Source organism: Lutra lutra, chromosome 9 (genome assembly GCF_902655055.1).
Source record: "Lutra lutra chromosome 9, mLutLut1.2, whole genome shotgun sequence".
Taxonomy (NCBI): Eukaryota; Metazoa; Chordata; class Mammalia; order Carnivora; family Mustelidae; genus Lutra; species Lutra lutra.
Window position 1 is genome coordinate 66,894,585 of NC_062286.1, and position 25,715 is coordinate 66,920,299.

The 25,715-nt window shown below is 38.6% G+C and overlaps 1 long non-coding RNA gene across 1 annotated transcript in view; it reads left to right on the top strand.

Annotated features, from left to right (window-relative positions):
- LOC125110014 (uncharacterized) overlaps positions 1–25,715 on the top strand; it is a 44,735-nt gene that overhangs the window by 1,738 nt on the left and 17,282 nt on the right. Inside the window, exons 2-3 of the long non-coding RNA XR_007130414.1 lie at positions 13,707–13,787; positions 19,516–19,667. This is a non-coding gene — a long non-coding RNA (uncharacterized LOC125110014). The remainder of the gene's footprint in view (positions 1–13,706; positions 13,788–19,515; positions 19,668–25,715) is intronic.

Genomic DNA, 25,715 nt, shown 5'->3' on the forward strand with positions numbered 1-25,715 from the left:
ATTATAAGTTAATTATTTTCCTTAGTGGAGAGCTATGCTCCAAACACCACTTGCTGGAAATGGGTGTGGTAAAGTGTTGTGGTTTTTGAATTACTGAGTAGAGGTAAAAGGAAAGAAGAACATCATCATTCTTAGGCTACCTATTGTGACACCAGAGGTGGATTTCTGTAGTTTCTTATTCTGTTTTTCTTTTTCCTAAGTCAGCTTAAAATAGAAATCCCACCTTTGTTCTGCCAGTTTCCTCTTTTTATAAAGAAGTTACTTGGGGGCACCTGCGTGGCTCAGTGGGTTAAAGCCTTTGCCTTCAGCTCAGATTATGGTCTCGGGGTCCTGGGATCGGGTCCCACATCGGTCTCTCTGCTTGGTAGGGAGCCTGCTTTCCCCCGCCCCTGCCAACTCTGCCTGCTGCTCTGTCTACTTGTGATCTCTCTCTCTCTGTGTCAAATAAATAAAATCTTTAATGATGATAAAATTTACCTTAAAAAAGTTGCTTTTTATGGTTTCTAATGAGCCTAGAGGACACAAAATGCTATTCAACTGTACTTGGAATTACTTGGCATCAGTCTTCTTCAGTTTCTTCCAAGTGCTTATCCATTTCACTAGAAGCAGACAATAACTGGGGTACACAAGCTCTCCTCTCGCTTATTTTCTCAGCATTATTCCTGAATGTGGGCAGTGTGGATTTCCTCAGGCCTTGGATTTTTCTCATTTATTTCAAAACATTTAATTATTTCAACTTTCACCTCAAAATGTAAGGCTTTTCTTTGTATTCACTACTTAGGATCTTAGACCCATTGTACTCATACAGTTTTAACAAAATATATTCAACATGATCATCATGAAATAACACAAGCTCAACAGAACAGTACACGTACTCAGGGCAACACATGTGGGTATGCTGGTGTAAGAGAAAGAAGACAATGTGAATGTGTGTCATGCATTTTACCATAGGTCACTTTGTTCAATCAGATAGTGTTTTTCCCATTTCACAGTGGTACAAAACATTAGTCATCTCTTAAAAAACCATGACTTCTTATTTTGGCAGTTTTATTACTTTTTAGCTACTACGTATAAACAGATTTTTGTATTGAAGGTATATGTTGTAACACAAGAGACCAAAATAGGTAACACATACACACATAAACATATATATACACACTGTTCACACACACACAAACATACACACACACACGTAAACATGCACACATATCTACATTACTTTTACCATAGGGTTGATAGGGGTTTAATTATAGAACACTTATAAAAAGCACTTGAGGGGCGCTTGGGTGGCTGAGTTGGTCAAGCAGCGGCCTTCAGCTCAGGTCATGATCCTGGAGTCCCAGTATCAAGTCCTGCATTGGGCTCCCCACTCGGCAGGGAGTCTGCCTCTCCCTCTGACCTTCCCACTTCTCAGGCTCTCTTTCTCTCTCTCTCAAGTGAATAAATAAAATCTTTGAAAAAAAAAAAAAGCACTTGGGACCATGCTTAGTGGTTAATAAATGCTCAATACATATTAGCTATTACTGTTATATATATATAGTCTAGTTTGTTTGTTTAACAACTTGCAGCATGGGAGCAAGGAACCATTCTTTTTATTTTTGCCTTTCTCCTTTCACTGCCAAATCATTTGTGTTCTTCATGACAGTTCTGCTGAAATCTGCTTCTTTCCATCCTCGGTGTGGGAACTGAGCCTCTGCCTTAAAAAGGGTTATAAAGTCCAGTCTTCCTCTTTTTAAAGATGTATTTACTTATGAGAGAGAAAGGGTGCATGCAAGCAGGGAGAAGGGCAGAGGAGGAGAGAGACTCTCAAGCAGACTCTGTGCTGAGAGTGGAATCCAACATGGGACTCAATCCTACGACCCCAAGATCATGACCTGAGCTGAAACCAAAGGTCAGATGCTCAACTGACTGAGCCACCCAGGCACCCCTGTAAAGTCCAGTCTTAACAGGATGACTGCATTCCTCCAGGTTTTTCAGGGTCCATGTGAGTAACAGCTGCTCACATTTGTATAATGCTTTGTAGTTTACAAAGGTATTTACATCTGTTTGATTCAGTGCAACCTTGAAAGCTAAATAAAGATGATTTTAAGATTTTCTCCATCTTATATGACTGCTAGGTTGCTGCAACAAAGTACCACAGACTAGGTTGCTTAAATGAGAGATTCCTATTTTCTCACAGTTCTGAAGACTGGATGTCTGAAATCAAGGTGTCAGCAGGGTTGGTTTCTTCTAAGGCCTTTCTCCTTGGCTCCTAGATGCTGCCTTCTCATTGTGTCCACATGGTCTTTCCTCTTTGCCCATCTGCATCTAAATTTCCTCTTCTTATAAGGACATCAGTTGAAGGGGAGTCAGAATATGATATCCCGAAATATGCCACTTTCAGAATATTGATTATTTTGAGCTAAAATGAAGGCAACTGAGAATTCTCTGCTCTCTCACCATCTGCATCAAAGCAGGGCATAAATTTCCCATGAGAAGAGACTTTCCCTGGGAGAGTACCAGGAAGAGGAGAGGTGAGAAGAGCACTCTTATTACTGCAGACAAGGAGTCAATGATGAGATGAGTTTGCATAAACAGACTTTACTAAAATAACCCTTACTTTACATTGAAGGATCTTTGTCCCTCCACACATATTTCCTATTCACTTTTACACAATTAATGTACTCAAGAAGCCCAAATCCCCTTTCCCTTGTCTAGTCACTTCTCCACAATTTATCACCCTTTGTTTTAAAGGTATCTAAGCCCCCAAGTCTATCTGCCCTTTGACTTTTTTCACTGCTTTTCTGTGAAGCCCCCATGCTCATACAATTTTATTAATACTTAAAGTTAAGTGTTTTTCTTACCCTGTTACTCTCTCCTGTTATTCTTTTTTTTTTTTTTTAAAGATTTTATTTATTTATTTGACAGAGAGAAATCACAAGTAGGCAGAGAGGCAGGCAGAGAGAGAGGAGGAAGCAGGCTCTCTGCTGAGCAGAAAGCCCGATGCGGGGCTCGAACCCAGGACCTGGGATCATGACCTGAGCCGAAGGCAGTGGCTTAACCCACTGAGCCACCCAGGCGCCCCTCTCCTGTTATTCTTTAGTCAGTTTAATTCTCAGGCCCCAGCTACTAAACCTGAGAGGGTAGAGGAAGAGATTTTTCCTTCCCTCCAGAGTCACACTGGATTAGGGCCCCTCCAGCAATGACCATGTTTTAACCTAATTACCCCTATTAAAAGGCCCTATCTCCAAATACAGTAAAATTCTTATGTAGGGGGTTAGGACTTCAACATATGAATTTGGGGAGAACACAACTCAACCCACAACAGGTGGGAAAACCAATACTTTTTCAGGTCAAGCTTCTTGCCCAGGTTCAGAGCAAAGTCAGGGCTTATACTTCCCTGTACTTGCTACTTAAGCAGCAAGGCACCTTCCAACTTTCACTTTATAATGCATCACAGAAAATTTTCCTTATCAATGAAAATATTTCTGCATGATTCTTTTTAATATTATCTAATGTCTTAGCTCAGGCTGCTATGACAGAACACGGAAGACTAGGTGGCTTGGAAACAACAGAAATTTAAAAAAAAAAAAAAGAAAGAAAGAAAGAAACAACAGAAATTTATCTCTCATAGGTCCGGAGGCTGAGCAATCCAGCAGATTTGGTGTCTTTGACCAGAGCACACTTCCTAGTTCATAGATAGCAGTCTTCTCGCTGTGCCCTCAGGTCTAAGGCACAAGGGAGCTCTCTTGGGATCCCTTTTGTAAGACTCTAATCTCATTCAGAAGGGTTTCATCCTCATGACCTAATCACCTACCAAAGACCCACCTCCTAATACCATCGCATTAGGGGTTAGGATTTCAACATACAAATTATAGGGGTACTCATGATTCAGTCTATAGCACCTACTTTCCCATTGTATAAACATAACACAGTTTAATTAAACAATCATCCACTATTTAGAAAATAATTCTATACTGAGCACCCTTGTAATTAAGTCTTTGCATCTAATCTTTATCATTTTATGAAGATGAATTTCTACAAATAGAACTGCTAAATCACATAGTTTGCAGTTCTTAAAGACATATGTACCCATGAAGGTTTTTTTTTTTAAGAGAAAGTATTGTGCATTCTGCAATAATCATGGTTAAATGCTAAGTAATTCTTATCCTTTACATCCATGAGTCTACACATCTATACACGTGCACAAATACATCCCAGATACTTTGGAAAATGCTAATTTAATCAAAGTATGACCAGAGAAATGTGAATTCTGGAGAAAGCAGGCTCTTTAATCTCATTCATCTCCAACACAATGCTTGGCGTTAAGAGATCCACAGTGAATATTTGATGAATATGTGAATGATGATCATAATATATAATATACAATGCCTCGTATTTGCCTAAAAATAATCTTTTCTTTTTTCTGACCCTGGGAGTGAGAGTAAAGGTGTGATTATCTACAGAGCAGGGTTTGTTTTTTTTAATATTAATGAAACATGCTTGCCATTCTAGGTCAGATGGCTTAAAGTTATTATCAGGAATAGGCTTAAAAATACCTGTGCAGTAGAAATGCCATCTTCATATGTAATTTATAGAACATTTAAAACATCAGTAATGAACTATCTAATTGCTACTCTTAATGCTATGATTTCAGCTTTCAAGTAAAGAGAGCGGAAAAGAAAGTCACTGCTTTAATCCTATAAACTGCTTTTATCCTGACTATGGAAAGACTTTTTAGAAGTTCAAAACTGTAGGTTCTTTGTAAATATCTTTTCTTGATTATTTGGTCTATGTAACAGCAAAGGGATAGAGGAGGTTTCCGTGTTGGCAAATAAATAGTTACCTGCCATATCTTCAAATTCTCCAATGAATCCTTAGATTTTTATTGCATGTGCAGATGTGGCATCACAGAATTTTCATTCTCTTTTCAATGTCTTTTGTTTTCTATTCCTCATAATCTATTAAAAAAAAAATAGCAGCTTGATTTAAAGTAGCAGCAAAGAAGGGGCACCTGGGTGGCTCAGTCAGTTAAGCATCTGACTCTTGATCTCAGCTCAGGTCTTGATCTCAGGTCATGAGTTCAAGCCCTGTGTTAGGTTGGGTGTGGTGTCTACCTAAAAAAAATTTTTTTTTAATAAGATAGCAGCAAAGAAATAACAAAAACACAATGACTTTCCAAATAATGGCTAAATACATGCATTTGGTATAAAATGGCATAGCTTAAAAACCTTTCTTTACTTATGGAGTGCATACTGTGTGCCAACCACTGTGCTCAATACTCAGAATAAAGAGCTCTGGATCTGGTACATTCTAAATTCCAAGTGCATGACAGATGGCTTATTTTCATTTCATCGCTAAGTGTTCAGGGTCTTTTTGTGGCATTTCTTTTTATTTTACCTCCCTTTCTTTATTTATAATGGGAGTTTTTCTCCACTGTTTTACTTGTATGTGTGTAAATAATTTTCCTATCTCTTTTCCCTTCTCTTTCCTTCTACCTTTTATTATCTACTAAGCTGACTCTTACATTTGTCGCCTGTGTATTTACTCACCTATTTCTCTGTTTTGTTTTCTTCTGTTACTGACTTTGGGGAGGGTAACTAATTTATAGAACATGTTTATATATGCCTTATATCTGGTTTTTGTTCTCCTAAAAGGAGCTGCAGCCTAGGTTAATGGCCTCTAAATTTTTTTAACCAGTAAAAAATTTTCAAGTACTCCCCTTAATATGTAAATATATATTTACCAATGAACTACATATATGTACAAATATGTATGATATATACATGTATACACAATTGTATAATATACACAGTTGTATAATAGAGAATTTTAAAAACAAAACCTGAAAAAAATTGAAATTAACAAAGGGCGAGATAAAAATATGTAGGTTGAAATTCTAACATGTTTTCCCTGAGTGCCAGTGGGTCATCTTGTGCACCACTGTAGAAGCCCCTACTTCAGATTTGGTAAACTTGGTTTAGTCTTCTCATCATAAGGAAGCCACTGAGCATCCTCTTTGCTTTATTACCTTTTAGAATATTCTGGGAGAAACAATAAAGTGAATTTTGAGAGTCATCTTTGGAGCCCAGCACACTGAGATCAAGATTCTTAAACAAAAAGGATAATAAATGCCTCTCTCACCTTCAGAATAGATAGCACCATCCTATCTGGCAACCGTGCTGGTTTGGGAGACAGGAGGGAATCAGCTTAATAATGGAACATTTCTTTTTTTTTTTTTTTTTTTTTAAAGATTTTATTTTTTTATTATTTATTTGACAGAGAGAGATCACAAGTAGACAGAGAGGCAGGCAGGCGGAGAGAGAGAGAGAGAGAGGGAAGCAGGCTCCCCGCCAAGCAGAGAGCCCCATGCGGGACCCGATCCCAGGACCCCGAGACCATGACCCGAGCCGAAGGCAGCGGCTTAACCCACTGAGCCACCCAGGCGCCCAATAATGGAACATTTCTTAAAGATGGCAGGGAAACGCTCTTTTATTTATTCATTTAAAAATTTTATCGGGGCGCCTGGGTGGCTCAGTGGGTTAAGCCTCTGCCTTTTGCTCAGGTCGTGATCTCAGGGTCCTGGGATTGAGCCCCACATCAGGCTCTCTGCTCAGTGGGGAGCCTGCTTCCTCCTCTCTCTCTGCCTGCCTCTCTGCCTACCTGTGATCTCTGTCTGTCAAATAAATAGATAAAAATCTTAAAAAAAATTTTTTTTTTAATTTTATCTTGATTGCTTTTTCGGTTGGAAAAGTAATATATGTGCTTTGAAAAACCCTCAAACATTACAGAATTATACAATGAAGAAAGTGAAAGTCTCCTATGTTTTCCTACCACCTAAAGAAAACCACTGTAATTGTGGGGTTATTGGCCTCCAGATTTTTTTTTTTTTAAGATTTTATTTATTTATTTGACAGACAGAGATCACAAGTAGGCAGAGAGGCAGACACAGACAGAAAGAGAGGGAAGTAGGCTCCCTGCTGAACAGAGAGCCCGATGTGGGGCTCAATTCCAGGACCCTGGGATCATGACCTGAGCTGAAGGCAGAGGCTTTAACTCACTGAGCCACCCAGGTGCCCCTGGCCTCCAGATTTTTTAAATGCACATGTTAACATGTATTACGGTCTTCTTCAGCCAAAATGAGACCATTCCCATTTATACACAGTTTTTACTTCATTTTTCCAAGGGTATCATTCAATATCAATACAAAGGGATTGTTTTTTACATGGATGCATAGTATTCCATTATATAGGGATATCTCTATATTTTGTCTATGTTCATGTCCAGTATTTTGCTCTTATAAACAATGCTACAATAAACATTAGTGGACATATACTTCTGCATTCTTGCCTGAGTAGTTTCAGATAAGAGAAGTGGAATTCCAGGTATAAGGATATGAAACATTTGTGCAACATTAAAATTTTCCCTCCATATTACCAAATTGCCCTGCAAAAGGCAATACCAACTGATACTCCTGTCAAAAGATTATGTTTTTATTTATCCACACCTTTTCAACACTAAAAAAGTATTAGTGTTTTGGTGATTTTTTTTTAATCTGAAAACTAAAAAATATTTACTTTTTTAAAAAAATTTATTTATTTGAGAGAGAAAAAGAGTGAGCAAGTGAGCTCAAACATAGGGAATGGCAGAGGGAGACGGAGACGCAGGCTCCCTGCTGAGCAGGAAGCCAAACACAGGGCTCCAATGCCAGGACCGGTATGATCATGACCTGAGCCCAAGGCAGACATAACTGACTAAGCCGCCCAGGTGACTCATTTACTTGTTTTAATTTGCCTATGTTTATTGTTAATGAGACTGTGGATTCTTTCATATATTCGCCGGCCATTTATATTTGTGGGAGCAGTGATTCTTTGCTTTGTTTCTATTTTTAACCTTTTATTGTACAGATTTACAAATATACACAAAAGAAGCCCCATGCTTCAACAGTTATTAACATTTTTACAAATCTCAGGCACCATGTCATTTCAAATAGGAGTACTTTCAAGTAAGACTGGAAGATGTCTTTTAGAGCCCTTTGACCCAGGCGCTCACCTCTAATTCCTTGGCTAACCAGAAAAAGTATAAAGGAGTAATGAAAGCCAGCCCTAGGTGTCCCTCAGCCTTGAAAACCGAGTTACTGATTCAGGCCACCAGATGGCAGACCACAGGGAAAAAGAAAAAGGAGGGGAAGAAATCCACACCTGCCAAGACCCAGCTCCAGGATGACCAAGAAGTCTTAGAGAACTTGGTTTCCTATGGTGGGGTGGAGGGGAGGTGGGCCCGAGCGCGCGCAGCCCGGAAGATTAGTCAGAGGCATTGTTTTATTTATTAAAAAAAAAAAAAAAAAAACATTTTATTTATTTATTTGAGAGAAGAGAGAGAGTGAGAGAGAGCATGAGCGAGGAGAAGGTCAGAGGGAGAAGCAGACTCCCCGTGGAGCTGGGAGCCTGATGCAGGACTCGATCCCAGGACTCCAGGATCATGACCTGAGCTGAAGGCAGTCACTTAACCAACTGAGCCACCCAGGCGCCCAGAGGCATTGTTTTAAACAGTAGTAATGTACTTAATTATCTGATAGTAATGTGCTTTATTATGTGATGTATTTTATTATCAGATAAAATCTTTTATGCTTTTTTTCCCCCATAAAGGTTATTAGTATTATTCTTAAGGCCACCAAGACTAAAGTCTTAATTGGAATAGCACCAAACCTATAAGTTAATTTGAAAAAAAATCAAGCTCCTTCTATTTCATCTTCTCATGAGAGGACACGATGCTTTCCCCGTTTATTTAGGTCTCCATTTGTATCCCTTAATAAGGATTGCAGTTTTCCTTATAAAGATCATAAATATCACTCTAAGAATTTTACTTGAGGATCGGTTTATTTTATGTATATTCCAACCGGATTTTGATGATTTTACAGATATATATTGATATTTGTAGGTTAAATGTTTAATTTCTGTTTTTATTAAAAGTTATTATGAGTTCTTTCTAGTTCTCTTGCTATACAGTTATGTAATCTGAAAAATATAAAATTCTTCTATTTGCCTTTCCACTGTTTATTTCTCTTACTTGTATTTCATGTGTCATTATATTAGTTAAAAATGACATAAAAACATAAAAAAATTAATAACATTGATAAATAATATAGCTTAACTATGTATAATTGAGTTATTTGGAAAAGATACTGATGTTTAAGTTTATATAATAGTGTGTTTTTATTAAGAATATAAATGGGTATTGAATTTCATCCAGTGGCCTTTCAGCATCTACTGAGAGGATCATATGCTTTTTCTTATTTAATCAATTTATGTCGTTATTTTATTGTTTCCTTATAGTGTCAGGTTTTTGTGCCTAATATTCATAAGTAAGGTTTGTCTGTAAATTTTGGAGTGTGTGTCATATCTTTATTGGATTATAGTGTTAGAGCTACGTTTAGCTTATAAAAGAATTTGGATCTCACCCAATAATTTTCTATGTCTTATGTTCCAGAATAAATATATAATGATTTTTATCTGTTTTATTATTATTATTACGTTCCTGAGGCAGTTCTGGAAAGAACGCTATTTTTAAGATTTCAAAATGAAGATAAAGAAATGCTTGTATTATTACAGTAGAGGCATTTTTACAATTCAGAACCTTAACAAGCTACAATAAAGGTTATTTTCCCCACCCCAACATGTTAAAGAAATGCCTACCAAACCCATTATAAGATTACTTCTGTTTGGGCATGCTACTGGTTACACTATTACATAAAGTGGATAAAATCCTCTATTTTTCTCAGCTGTTCTGCTCAATCATGCAAAGAGTAAAATTATGCCTAGTGATTCAGCACCTGAAATGTTATACTATGTCAAAAGTTGCTGCCCATATAGTTTTCACAAGAAGCTATTGCATTTCTCAGGTTCTGGTAGATAACAATATCCCAAGAAGTCTTTCTTGGTTGGGGGTGGGAAGCACTAAAGAATTTGACCCTTGTTTTATCTAGTTGTATGACTTGCCTCTGGAACTAAGTCATGGCTTGGATAATAAAAAAAGTAGTTATGGTAAACTTCCGGGTGAATAATATTGATGAAGTTTCATTATGACCCTTCACATGATGAATTACAATGTTGTTCAACAGAACTTTCTGGCATGATGGAAGTGTTCTATTTCTGTGTGTGCAATGCATACCTGTGTCTTCTGTGGCTCTGAGGACTTAAAATGTGGGCAGTGCCAATGAGGAACTGAATTTTTATTCTTATTTAATTTTAATTAATTTAAGTAGCCACATGTGGTTCGTGGCTACCATATTGGACAATGCAGCTTCAAAGCACGAAATTTAATCAGTATGGACCCAGAATGTTTTCAGCACGAAACATTTCCTTATTATGCATAAATAAATTTCACTTGCCAATATTTTGACAACTGAAAATCAATATCAGTCTCTGCTCTTTTCAAAATCATTTATGCTTGCACTTAAAAAATTTGGTTTAATACTTTTCTTCTGTCTGAGACACCTTTTGCCATTCTGAGAAGTATCTGTTTTTCCTCTCACTGGCATTTTGCTGTTGTTGTACCTCTTTGTTCACATGCTTTCAGCTCTGCTGTTAGGTGTCTTTGTAATTTCGCATCTGAATTTTTGTTGGTTTCTTTAAATAAAGTGATTGGGTTGAAATACTGACATGAACATGGATATGACATATATAATGATGGATAATTACATTAATAAACTGGATATGGGTTAAAAAAATGATCAAGAGTTGGCAAAAAAAATGTAATGAGAACTTAAGAATAGAATTGGCACTTTAGTATGGAAATTACAGCCATATCATTGAACTCCTTTACAAAGAGGAAGCCATTTTACTGAATCCATTACTGTAATTACACTTTAAACTTGCTAAAAATCTGTACCGGTGTACACCAATTTTACACACAGCCCCCACACCCAGCTCCATTATTATGAAAATTTTAAGATTTGGTGGTTACATTATTATAGCACTACTGCATTGAGTTGCTTCTTATATTTCTGTAGGAGCAATTTGAACACATACTGAAAAAGTTTTATGGCTTCAAATGACCTAATAGGGTCAAGGATTTATTTCAGTGAGTTATCTTTTCATTAACAGATTGCAAAGTACTATTTTTAGAGAAGTTGAGACAGCCATTCATTTGAAGCTAAAGCTTCAGCATTTAATAAATTAATTCATCAATCAAATCATAATCTTCACTAGTTGAGAATAATGGTAGCTACCTAAATATAAAAAACCAAAAGCTAATTTTAAATGAATTTACCAGTGGCTAGAATTCAAATATTGAATACATTGAAATATTGGGCTGCCTGGATACTTAAGAGAAGAACCCATGTTTCTATCAAGACACTGAGACTGATGGTGGAGGCCATCTCTAGGAGGGATGAGAGAAGTGGCAAACTCTTTAGGAAGGAGCAGAAAGGAAATGATACCCCTCACTCAGATCAGTAATTGAGATTAGTCCAGCATTTTGATAAAATATAATCTTATTCCCTGGGTCCCCACCAGCTCACAAATTTAAGTTTGCATTGTTTCTTAGGAAACGTTTTGCTAACAAATAATAGTGTGAACACAGGAAATAATAAAAAATATGAGCCAATCAAGAGGGAGACAAACCATAAGAGATTCTTAATCTCAAGAAACAAACTGAGGCTTGCTGTGGGGTGCGGGAGTAGGGAGAGGGTGGTTGAGTTATGGACATTGGGGAGGCTATGTGCTATGGTGAATGCTGTGAAATGTGTAAGCCTGATGATTCACAGACCTGTACCCTTGGGGCAAATAATACCTTATATGTTAATAAAAATAATTAAATTTAAAAAAAAAAGCCAATTCTTTTTATCTGTTTTTGCATGATTACCTCATTTTAAAAATGAATGTAATGTAAGATCATTTTTTATGATGGCTAACGATATTAGCTGTTTTTGCCTGTTTGTTTTTTCAAATAAATTTCAGAAGTATTTTGCTCAGTTCTCCCAGAAATATTTTTATTGGGACTTTGTTTAATAACTGGAAGTATATTAATTAATTGGTGGGAAATGACAGTATTAAAATACTAGTCTTCTAAAATATAATATCACTTTTGTTTTTAGTTAATATCTTTCAGGAAAATCTAGTTTTCTTCGTATTAGTGATACATTTTTCCTTAAAAGTCACTTAACATATATTCACATCTGCTGCTATTGTAAATCAGGATTCCATTTTAATTATATTTTTCAAACTGAGTATTGTTGTTACTTATGAATGTTATTTCAATTTTATATATTTCCAAACATTTTACACAAACTTTTAAAGTATTGTATATTTCTCTCCCTAAAATGAAAGTTTCTTTCGTTGTCTATTTTTTTCTTAAGATTTTATTCTTTAAGATTTTTTTTTTGAGATTTTATTTATTTATTCGACAGAGATCACAAGTAGGTAGAGAGGCAGGCAGAGAGAGAGAGAGAGAAGCAGGCTGCCCGCTGAGCAGAGATCCCGATGTGGGGCTTGATCCCAGGACCCTCAGATCGTGATCTGAGCCGAAAGCAGAGGCTTAACCCACTGAGCCACGCAGGCACCCCTTAAGATCTTATTCTTAAGTAATCTCTACACCCAGCATGGGACTCAAACTCACGATCTGGAGATCAAGAGTTGCATGCTCTACTTAGACTGAGCCAGCTGGGCACCCCTTGTTGTCTATTTTCTTAATCAAAAGTAGTACCTACTCATTTCATACATGTCATGTTTATTAAAGTTTGAGTCTTGCTGGGGTTGGGAGCACTGGCCTGTCATGTATACGCAGAAGGCTCTTGGTAACAGATTTAGGATAACAAAGCCAAATCACACTCCAGAATATCTACAAATCAATTTAGAAATAGCAATTAAAAAGAGAAAGAAAGAAAGGGGAAAGAAAGAGCAATTTCTGAGGTGCCTGGGTGGCTTAGTCAGTTAAGCATCCCACTCCTGATTTCAGCTTTCAGCTAAGGTCATGATCTCAGGATCCTGGGATGGAGCCCCACGTCAGACTACCCTCTCAGCAGGGATTATGCTTGTCTCCCTTTCCTTCTGCTTGCTCTGTCTCTCTCTTTCAAATAAGCCTTTAAAAATAAAGATTTAAAAAAAGAAATAGCCATTTCTGCTTAGGCATTCAAGGATACATAGGGAAGATTTTGTTAGAGGAAAAAATTACCCTACAAGTGTTCAGAATTTGTTGCCATAAACTTCTGAAACTTTTTTTTTTTTAAAGATTTTATTTATTTATTTGTCAGAGAGAGAGGGAGAGAGAGCAAGCACAGGCAGACAGAATGGCAGGCAGAGGCAGAGGGAGAAGCAGGCTCCCTGATGAGCAAGGAACCCGATGTGGGACTCGATCCCAGGACGCTGGGATCATGACCTGAGCCGAAGGCAGCTGCTTAACCAACTGAGCCACCCAGGCGTCCCAAATTTCTGAAACTTTTGAGGACGTTGCTGTTATGCTGATATGTTGGCAATAAAGTAGGGATTTCATATTAATTGAATGAATATATGTAGCACTTTGTATGCCCTGAGGCTATAGTGATGAGCATGAACAGAACTTAAGGGAAGATAAGACATTAAGTAAAGGCTCTCCCAGATAAATGCATCACCTGTTCCTGGAGTGGAGAATTTGAGGAGTCCAGAAATTGTGGCAGTCACAGGAACCCCTTGAATTTGGCTTTAACCATTCACAGGAAATGTAACCCTAATTAGCTCTTTTCCTTTTAGGGTTCCCATCCAAAATCCCTGATCTGTGAAACAATGCCTGGAAATAGACTCTGAGATGGTCCTACTGGAATGAAGAACTAGGTAGGACAGCCCCTAAACCACCATTCCAACTTCAGTTAGGTAACTACACTTTCTCTTGCCTGACCAACTTTGTCCCCCACTTGCAAATTATGAAATATTCTCAGTGCGTTTTCAAGGAACTACCAGAGCCTGAGAACTTAGTCTGCAGTATCTCTGAGCTGCAGATCAATTGGGCTATTTCTGTTGCCCATTGGCTAAGGACTTTCACTTGCCCGTAGCCACTGTTCAGAGTGTCCAGACCACACACTGGGTATATCTCACTGTACCCTTGAAACGGGACTCAGTTGAACTCCATGATCCATTGCTTTTAGGTGGAGCTCCACATGCCTGGGACTAGGAAGTGCCTAAAACCTACCTGATAGCATATATGATCAGTCCAATTAATCCAGTCAGGAAAACAGAAACCACTGTACATAGTTCAAACAGAAAGGGATTTAATTGTGGAAAAGGGTTGCAAAGGTGTTGGAAGGGCTAGAGGAAAAAGGGAGAGAGAAAGGAATGTCACCCAGAGATGAGTAAGCTGCTACTGCCACTCAGCCTGGAGCCCTCCAGCTGCATTTGCTGCCAGAAATTTACTGTGTGGCCCATGTCAAACTCCACCTTCACCAAAGGGGCACCCCGTGGCCTGTGCCAATCTGCCATTGAGACACTTCTACCACTGGGACCAGACTAGAACGGCTTATTCTTTTCTCCCACTAGAGTGATTCCCATTGGCCACACCTGACTGGAAGCCAGTTGGTAAAGGATTTAGGAAATAGAGTTATAGCCTTCCCTCCCCTGCAATTATAGATTACAGAAGAGAGAGTGTGGCATTGTGCCAACAGAAGAAAAAAAAAAAACCGGCACAATAACATCATTTAGGTAGATGCTAATCATTTTTCATCATTTATGTTTGGTGGGAAATTACTTCTGAATGGAATGGATAAGTGTAAAGGACTAATCACTTTCCAGTAATTTCCTGAGAAATCTTGCTGTTGAGGTTTATTAAGGTGGCAGCCCCACAAGACAGATCGGGAGCCAAGGATGGTGGAGAAAGTGAAGAATGGACAGGACAGAACAGGTCCAGGGGCAGACATCTAGATAATTAATCTGAGAGGCCAGCATGCATTTTAAAAAAGACTCTATCTTTCCAATTAGAAAACATTTTGCCTCTAAAATTGAAGATTGAGGTAGAAGAACAATAAAAACCTTTTCTATTGTCTGAGTAGCAAGAGCCAATGAGTTTCATAAGAAGAAAAAAAATCTAGCTTACTAATTATATGTAAAATCTCCTTTAAAATAGAACAAAAATGAGTCACCAAAAATACAAAAGCTACATAAATTAGCATCCTTCCATGTTTTTAGATAACTAAGTAAAACAGCATAATAAAGTTAGGTCCCCAAATTAGCTTCCTTTCATATTCCACCCAGGCATATCCACTAGCATTTGTAAAAAGCTCGCATTACCATGAGTTGATGCCTGATGTGGAATTTTAAAAATTTCCTTATATTTCCTCCACCCTCACTCTGATTCACAAAATGCTTCATTGGAGTTCACTGGGATTTTGTGGCTTATCTGACTCAAAAATGAGTTCATTCCTATTTTGTTAGTTGGTATAAGAAATATTCAATGAGTAATGCTGAACAGGATGATATTCTTTTTTTTTTTTAAGATTTTATTTATTTATTTGACAGACAGAGATCACAAGTAGGCAGAGAGGCAGGCAGAGAGAGAGGAGGAAGCAGGCTCCCCGCTGAGCAGAGAGCCGATTTTGATTTTGATTTCGGGGCTCGATCCCAGGACCTCTGGTGCTGAAGGCAGAGACCCACTGAGCCACCCAGGCGCCCCGGAACAGGATGATATTCTATGAGTAAATATGTATAGATCAGTTCAAAGATTGTTTGAAAATTCTTCTTTTTAGTAAAGTACATTTAATTTTTAGAATCTTGGGAACTTAAAACAGCCCTTAAAATGAACTTCGTCTGGGGCACCTGGGTGGCTCAGTAGGTTAAAATGAACTTGGCCTGCTTCTTCCAGAGTGTATAAATACAAGCATAGATTCCTTAAGTTAATGACTATATCTTGTGGGGTACCAATCTGAAATGCTGTTCTAGGGACTTCTTTCAGAACTGTGAAATATTTTATTATAAAAATTGGAATGGGTTTCTGGAAATACTTTTTTTTAAGCTGCCACTTGCTGTCATCATGAAATACTATATAACCAATGAAAATTAATGTAAAAATAATAAAGTAAATTTATATATATGTGCATTTAAATTTTTCACATGTGATAAAGGAAGGATATTTCGTAAGGTACTTTTCTTCTGGTTATGCACAATGGTCTCCCAGTTCTTATTGAACTAAAGTAGTCGATTCATTTAATAATAAATCCTTCCAGGAAAATACTGGAAAGGTAGAAGCAGTGGATCAAGTTATATTGGTGTGTGTAACTTAAACTTTCCCCTCTCTACTCTTCGACAGTAGGGTAAACGTTCAAGACACACTCCTAGGGGCACCTGGGTGGCTCAGTGGGTTAAAGCCTCTGCCTTCGGCTCAGGTCATGGTCCCAGGGTCCTGGGATCGAGCCCCACATCGAGCTCTCTGCTCAGCGGGGAGCCTGCTTCCCCCCTCCCCTCTCTCTGCCTGCCTCTCTGCCTACTTGTGATCTCTGTCTGTCAAATAAATAAATAAAATCTTTAAAAAAAAAAAAAAAAGACACACTCCTAGAGTGCTGCATAGAGACCTAAAGGGGTCCATTTCACAGACCAATGGTACTTGCATTCAGGCTAAAGTTTGCACAGGTGTGGCTATGCTGTTTGTTCAAACAATGAAACATGTCCATAACCATTGTGGTAGGTAGAATAATGGTCCCCAAAGATGTCCACTCCCTCTGCCTCTAGAACCTGTGAAAGTGTAACCTAATGTGGCAAAAAGGACATTGCTGATGCGATTAAGAATCTTGAAATAAGGGGCGCCTGGGTGGCTCAGTGGGTTAAAGCCTCTGCCTTCGGCTCAGGTCATGATCCCAGGGTCCTGGGATCAAGCCCCGCATCGGGCTCTCTGCTCAACGGGGAGCCTGCTTCTTCCTCTCTCTCTGCCTGCCTCTCTGCCTCCTTGTGATTTCTGTCTGTCAAATAAATAAATAAATCTTTAAAAAAAAAAAAGAATCTTGAAATAAGATTATTCTAGATTATCCGGTGAGCTCAGTCTAATCACATGGATCTTTACAAGCCAATTTTTCCCTAGCTGGGATCAGAGAACGATGAGACTATGGAACAAGGGTTAGAGGAGATGCAATGTTGATGGCTTTAAATACAGAGGAATAGGGCCTCAAGTCCAGGAATGTGAGTAGCCTCTAGAGGTTGAAAAAGTCAAGGAAACAATCTCCTTTAGAGCCCCTGGGAGGCTCTTTTCACACCTTGGGTTGCAGTTCGGTGACACCTGAGCCTGATTGCTGACCTACAAAACCATAACAAATTTGTGTTGTTTTAAGCCACTAGATTTGTGGCAATTTGTTATTGCAGCAATAGAAAATGATGCGTGGGACTCCTTGGTGGCTCAGTTGGTTAAGCATCTGCCTTTGACTCAGGTCATGATCCCAGAGTCCTTGGATCGAGTCCCACATCAGGCTCCTTGCTCAGCAGGGTGCCTGCTTCTGCCTCTACCTGCTATTCTCCCTGCTTAGGCTTGGTCTCTTGACCTCCCTCTCTCTCTGACAAATGAATAAATAAAATCTTAAAAAAAAAAAATGAAAGAAAGAAAACTATGCATAATGCCACTGCCCTAAGCCCACTTGCTGCCTTGGCCATCCTGCCTTTTCATAGAGACTCTCAATCCAAGAACAAAAGGAGAAGGCCCTGCCGAGGCAGATTTCCCTGGAGTCCTGTTCTGACACTGTATCCAGCTTTGACTCTGCTGTACCCAAGCTTTACCAGTTGGGAAATATTTTGACCATAACTTTTGATTACAGGGACCTAAATCAGTGATTTTCAGACATTTTTTAGTCCAGCCTACCTACAGTAAGATATACATTTTGATGTCACCCTAATACACACAGAATTCCCATGCACACACATTATATAACTCAAAACCAATGTTTCATGAAATAGTGCTTATCTTTACTACATGTACTGTACTCTGATATTTTCCGTTCTATTCTCTTCCATTTTTTTGTTTTGTTTTGTTTTGTTTTGTTTTGTTTTTTGAGAAAGAGAGTGCATGTGAGCTCAAGGGGATGGGGGGGGTGCAGAGGGAGAGGCAGGGAGAAAATCTTAAGCAGGCTCCATGCTCAGCACAGTGCCCAACACAGGGCTCCATCCCATGACCCTAAGGTCAGGACATGAGCCAAAATCAACAGTGGGATACCTAACCGACTGAGCCACCTAGGCAGCCCTATTCTCTTCCATTTTTTAATGTAAATTGCAACCCACTAAATTGATTTCATGATTCATTAGGTTGCAGCCTTCAGCTGAAAAACACTGACTTAGATCACGACAACTCTATGGTCAAGATTTAGAATTTCTGCTGGAGAATGCATTCTGTTAAAGGAAGCATAAATATTTGTTCAGAATTTAAATTGTTCCTATATGTAACCGTAATTTATTGTATTCTTATTTATTAATTTACCAAAAACATACTAGTTTTCTCAAAGTGAACATCAAACTCATGATAGCTTATAATCAAGCCTAATAATAAGAGAAAAGGACCACAACAGGAAGGGTATACATTATAGAAGCAATTTTTAAATGAATGGTCATTGGGTACATGTATTTAGTATTCTGCTTCTCTATTACCCTATTTGTTCATTTCTGCTTTTAATTTTAATATTTCCCTTTTTCTTGCTTGCTTTAGGATATTACTCATTTCCTTTTTTAGACTCTCTAGGTTAATTTGTTGCATTTCTATCTCTTTTTTGTTTCTCATTGCTATTTATACCTGCAGCATTATTTCAAACACTTACAGTTTGTTTCAGTATCCCTTAATTTCAAGGTCCTGGATGAGTTTACACATGCATTTAAAATTATATTTGTTACAATTCAGCTAGCTTTTCTAGGTGTTGGTAGTAAAAGGCTTGAAGATTGTGATACATTAGTTAGCTTTCAGTAGGTTACGAACAACCAACCACCCACCTCCTGGTGGTTAACGGCAACAAAGGTTTATTACTCAGTCACTGCACAAACTGGCTACAGCTCTGTTCCCTAGAATGTTTCTTTTTTTTTTTTTTTTTCCCTAGAATGTTTCTTAAATGTTAAATGTTTCTTAAAGCTTCTGCTCAGATGGGGGGCATACATCACTTCCACATACATTCCATAGACAAAGCAATGAGGTCAAACTTGATGGCTATGCCTGGGCGAGCATAATCCGTTCATAGGCAGAGCGACAGAAAATAGGGAACAATAGTATAATCTACCCCGTGTTCGCTCCCATAAGCTGCAGCCAGAAGGGTTTATCCTTGCCTCTCTGTCAATTCAAAACTCTATTTTATTTTTGGATTATATCTGAGACTTACCATTATAGCATTTATGCTTCCCTTTTTAATGTATCTTTAATCACACTATAATGCTGTTTGTCTCCCTTAATGCTTTTTGCTATAAAATCAGTTGTGCTGATCATGTTTTTATAGGCCACACATGGCTGTGGCTACCATGGCTTATAATAACATTAGGAAAACAGTGTTTTTCTAGCTTGCCTACGCTCCCAGCAATGCAGGACCTCATTTCTCTCTCTCTCTTTCTCAAAACTCACCAGGCACTGCATGTGTTTCTGCAAGGAGTCCAGTGGTGCCCAAGGATCCTTGCTGGGACCCATGCAGCCTTCCTGCCTGCTGAGAAGAGAGCAGTGTTCCCTGCCACCTCCAGATGCCTGAGACTTGCACAGCTCACACCTTCAGAGGCTCCCGGGTATTCACTCTTGTCTAAATTAATAACCATCTTTCCCCAGAGCTTTGGCTCAAGTTTCTAATTGCTGGGACACCACTGGATAGAGAATAATATGATTAATACTCAAAATTGCTCTGACAGCCAAACCTTACATTTCAATAAAGCTTCTCTCTCCCTCTCCCCACCTTCCCCCCTTTTCCTCTCCCTCCCTCTTCCCTTTCCCCTCTTCTCCCAGCCCCTCTCTCCCCTGCTCTACAGGAGGCTTCTCTGCCCAGGATGCTTATATATATCCTCCAATAACTAACTATGCCCTGGAAACTGTGAAACAGAAAATTTAAACATCGGGTTTTTATTATGCCCACACAGGGGCTATAAATTGTAGGCCATTCCCTTGCTTTATTAAAATTTTCTTATTTTAAGACATTTTTTCGCAATAATCACACAGGGGGGAAAAACAATAATATAATAGGGCTTTTAATGAAAACCATTGTCTACTGCCCCATCCTCTTCCACTCCTAATCTGATTTCCCAAAAGGAACCACTTTTCATTATTTCTGTTTTCAAGGCTTTTTGGTGGCTGCTTCCCTAGTTCTGAATAAGGGGCCTTTACTGCTATTTCTTGATTTATTGATAAATCACTACATTAGGTGAGAAGATTAATTCCCCTATAAAGCTTGGTGTTTATATTTTCTCCAGTTTGGTTCATAGGCTGCCTCTAAAAATTGAAAATTACTACTAATAATAATGTATCATAACAATATAAATAATATAACTACATAAATATTATTGATGGAAATATTAGATACAAAGATTTCATTTTCCTCTCCACAGGGGCCTTTAGAGATCATGTAAAAGACTGTTCAAATTTAGGATGTGAGTTTTACTTGGCTGGTTTGATTTTATATTTCCATCTCTTTTCACTTAGGCTGAAAATCTTGGTTCCAATGATAATAACATAATAATCAGTACTTAGAGCTCTACGTTACTCTCTTTTCCCCAAAAGCTTATTTTCAAAAATGTCAAACCTACAGAAAAATCTGAAAAAAATTAGTACAATAAATATCTGCACATCTTTTACCTAGATTCATAAATGGTTAAAAGTTTTTGCCACATTTGCTTCATTTCTCTTTTGTTTTTGCTGAGTCATTTGGAAGCACATGGCAGACAGCATGACAGTTTACCACTTGCGTTTTCTCCTACAACAGAACATTTTCTTACAAAACCACAATCCCATTATCAGACCCAAAGAATTTAATATTAACATACTGTGACATGACCCATATCCAAATTTCCCCAGTTATCCCCCAAAATGTCCTTTATAGCTTTGTCCTATCCAGAATTCAATCAAGGCTCATTCATTACACATAACAGAAATATCTCTATAGTCTCCTTTGTTGTCCCTTGCTTTTCTTTCTTTCTTTTTTTTTTTTTTTGCGGGGTGGGGAGAGGGTGTTTTTCAGTACATGTGACGCTTTTGCTGAGTCCAGACAATTGCTTTGTAGAAGAATGCTCTACGTTCTGGATTTATCTAAGTCCTTCATCATGATTAGATTGTTAAGATTAAACACTTTTTGTAAGAATATCATAGTACAAGTATGCACTTCCCCTCGCATCACATCGGAGGACAGAAAATGCCAGTTCATCTCATTGGCGATGATGCTATTGATCATCTTTTTCAGATTCAAAGGTATCCTTCCCGTTTGTAAAAAAACAAATAGTCTATGGGGTGATTCTTGAAGACAATGTAAATATCCTGTTCCCCAATCACCTTTGACTTGATGATATTAGCATCCATTGATGACCCTTGCTTGAGTCAGTTGCACTGAGGATGGATGGATGGATGGATGGATGGAATTTTATTTATTTGTTTTTTTGTTTATTTATGAAGAGTTTATTTATTCATTTGAAAGAGCAAGAAAGAACACATTGAGGGTTGAGGGGAGGGAGGGACAGTGGGAGAAGCAGACTCCTTGCTGAGATATGAGCATGAAACAGGGCTCTATTCCATAACTCTTGAAATCATGACCTCAGCAAAAGGCAGATACTTAATGGACTGAGCCATCCAGGTGCCCCTATACTGAGATTTTTATTTTATTTATTTGTTGGGGAGAGAGAGAGCCTGCACAAGCAAGGGGAGTGGCAGACAGAGGGAGAAGTAGGCTGAGCAAGGAGCCACATGTAGGGGGCAATCCCAGGACCCTAGGATCATGACCTGAGCCAAAGGGGACACTTAAGCGACTGAGCCACCCAGGCATCCCTCCCCTACAGTGAGATTTTAAAATGATAACTTTAAAATCATTCTTTTGTAATGACCGCATAGTATACCAGCCTTTAGAACTGTATCATTATTTATTAAGTCCCCTATTGATGGATATTTAGGTTGTTTCCAGTATTTTGCTTTTACAAACAATGCTGCAAAGAATACCCTGTTATCTTAATGCAAATGTGTAACTATAATTGTTAGATGAATTCCAGGAAGAAAAATTGGTCTGCCAAAGGCATTTAACATTTTGATAGGTATTGCAATGTTACCTCACCACTACCACCATCAAGAGAAGGGATACAGATCTACATTCCCACTATCAGTGCATAAGACTGACTATTTTCCCAAATCCCTGATTTTTTTGACTCTATATTTTCGCTTTATATGTACCACCACCTCCTATTTTTCCAGCTCACTCTCCCTATACCTTGATTCCCATAATTCTGCTTCTGAAATCTACAGGCCATTAGCACCTTTTCACCTCTCTTCTCTCCGTCCTCAGTTTAAATTCCATGCTCCATCATTGTAATTGCTCATTTGCATACTCGCTCAAATCCCTTACTCCTCTCTCCCTTCACTACCCTTCATGGCCAAACTCCCACCTCAGTTCAAGCCAACTGTCCTCCTGTGTCACACCCAGCAGCCAGATATGACTGCAGAAAAACAACCCCGCAGAAGATACTCACTGTAAATTCATGGCCTCAACTGCAAATGGTCCTTTAATGAAGTCCCGGTACCTTCTCTAGCCCATTCCTCTCTGCCTGTCCTAAGAGAGCTGTTTCATTTCTTTCCTCTCTCTTCAACCTCCAGTATCTCCTGACCCCCCGTTGATGATTTTCCGTCCTGCCTCACCAAGAAGAGAAGTTCCACAGCGACCACCACAGCTACTGGTCTACCAGCACCAGAGCCCGCATTTTCTGCCGCCTTCAGTTTAACTGTGAATATGATGTTGGTTCTCCCTTCTTGAGCCACCTCCTGTAGCTGTGCACTGCGTTCCACATCCTCAAGGTTCTCTCTCCAGCATTTGTTCTTTCCCTCTCCTGCATCATTGATGTTTTCTGCCTACTGAAATCATTCCCATTAGTATCAAACATTCTGTAGTATCTCCCATTTGGGGAAAAAAAATCATCTATTGATTCCACATCTCCTAGCCAGTGCCCCACTTGACATGATTATATTTCCCCAGCTGCTGGGAATATCAAGTGCCATTAGCCCACAACCACGTCCTTCACTAGGATCACCCGTTGGCTGCAAAGAACTGCCTCCTATAGCCCCTCCTAAAAGGGAACCCATCAAGGGACTGGTTGAGGCACGAATACCAAGCCTGGCCCCCTTGTCTCAATTTGGGACAACTCTGAAGAGTCATCCCTGCTCCAGAACTCCCCATGGGATGACTGAGGCCTCAGCTGAAACTTCACTAGGTCAGTTTTTCCACTGTCTAGTCTTATCTTCCTCACTTCCTCAGAGGTATCTTTCCAATAAATTTCTGCATGCAACCCCCACCCCTACCCCGGAATTTGTACATAGGGAACTTACCGTAAAATAATGTTCTACCAGGGGTGGCACTATCCTCTAGTAGTTGTGACATTTACAACATAATTATAGAATATTTATTTGTTTAAAAAGTCAGGTCAGGGGCGCCTGGGTGGCTCAGTGGGTTAAGCCGCTGCCTTCGGCTCAGGTCATGATCTCAGAGTCCTGGGATCGAGCCCCGCATCGGGCTCTCTGCTCAGCAGGGAGCCTGCTTCCTCCTCTCTCTCTGCCTGCCTCTCTGCCTGCTTGTGATCTCTCTGTCAAATAAATAAATAAAATCTTTAAAAAAAAAAAAATAAAATAAAAAAATAAAAAGTCAGGTCATTTGTTCTAAAGAATTTCCCATATTCTGGATTTGGCTGATTGTGTCCCTGTCTGTATTCTTATTTCTGATAATTTCTGTAAACTGGTAGTTATACTAGCGTCTAGCTAGTATGCTAGTTATACTCTGCTAGATTAATTACATTCATCTCCACCTATTTAAACCTGTTATTCTGAACCTCTTTTTTAATTTTTCTTCCCTACGCTGTGAAATTTAAATATTGATTATCTGATGCTAAGAAGAGATAAAATCAAAGCTCCCCATGATCAGGAGAGATCATTTATGATTGCATTTCCTTCTCCCAGCCTCCAAACCCCTTCCATACACACCCACACACAGACTTGATATATACCACTGAAAGGCCTTCCAAATTCTTAATGGAAACTGGGAACAAATAACTGGAAAATGTGTTCACCTAGGTTTACAGTCTTAAATACTAAACACCTTCCTCCCAATGCAGAGTATGATTATCTTGTTCTCATCAAGGAGGGGAAGCAAAGAAGGGATTATTTGCATATAGAATTCCATGTTGTTACTAATTTTAAAAGCCATCCTGGCTTTCTTCTGTCAAATGGTTTGATTGTGGATCACATTCTTTCATCGACAGCTGGTGTATTCTAAGTCAATTAATCAACATGCATTTATCAAGCACCTGCTGTGTGATCAACGTCATTCTTGGAGAATTCATGCTGATTAAATTCTCTGTAAAACAATTAGGAAGCTGTGTCTTATTTCTGCTCTGTCCTCATCCCCACCCCCAATTCACACAAATGTATTCCAAAATCAAATAGATGCTCTTTTTGTAACAATTTACTGTTTTGAATTATCTATACCCTGTTCCATTGCGTTCGGAGTTGATAACACTCTGGACAATTATGATTTTTCCAAGGTACTGAAAGCACTTTTGCATAAATGTATACCCTTTTGTGTAACTATGTCCTCCCATGTGTCTCCTTTTAAAGAAATTTAAGAGTTTTTGCTCATTTTATTTATTTTTGTTGTTAATGTCATTACAAGTAACAGAAACAGCTAGCACTGGCTCAAGGGAAAATAAAAACTTACTGGAAATCTATTGGGCTCTCTCATGGAATCCAAGAAGAACTGAACTACTAAACAGGCCTCTGGAAAGGCAGAAGACAGGGAAGCTCTGGGGACCCTGACAACAGCTGCTCACAAAGCTTCCCTTTGGAATTCTGCCATTAAACATGACTCAGAGCTCACCATCTCTGATCTCTGCGTATCTCAGTTCAAAATTCAAATTCCTGGGCGAGAGAATCTGATTGGCTAAGCTGTGGTCAGAAGGCTGCTCCAATCAAGGATGGCCAGGAGACAGGGTTGCTTGCTCTGCCTGTGCACTAAGGCAGAGCCACGAGCCACGAGCCACATGTAGCTATGGAACACTTGAAATGTGGCTAGGACACTGAGTAAAGGAATTTTTCATTTTATTTGTTATCGGTTTAAATTTTGAAGCTGAAGCAGTGTAAAATATATTTCCATTACCCACAACTTCACTATTTGGGTAGAACTAAATTTTTATTTTTTTTTAATTTACCATCTGAATTTGGGATGTGCTGCCAGTGGAAAATACTCATCAGATTGAACACACTGGTTAAAAAAAAAGAGAAAAAGAACATAAAATATCCCATTAATAATTGTATTTATTTTTATTACATTTTGAAATTATAATATTTTGGATATCATGGTTAAATAATATATTAAAATATTAAAATTACTTTTAATCTTTCTGCTTTTTAAAAAATATTACTACTGGAGGATTTTAAACTATAAATGTGGTACACATTATATTTCTCCTGGACAGCATTCTTCTGTATAGCTTTGAAGGATCCATTTCTGAGGACCAGGGACAGTTCCAAGACACTAGACAAAAAATTCTCAGCAGAATAGACACCCTCAAAGGGGTCAACTACATAGTACAAAATAACAGATTTCT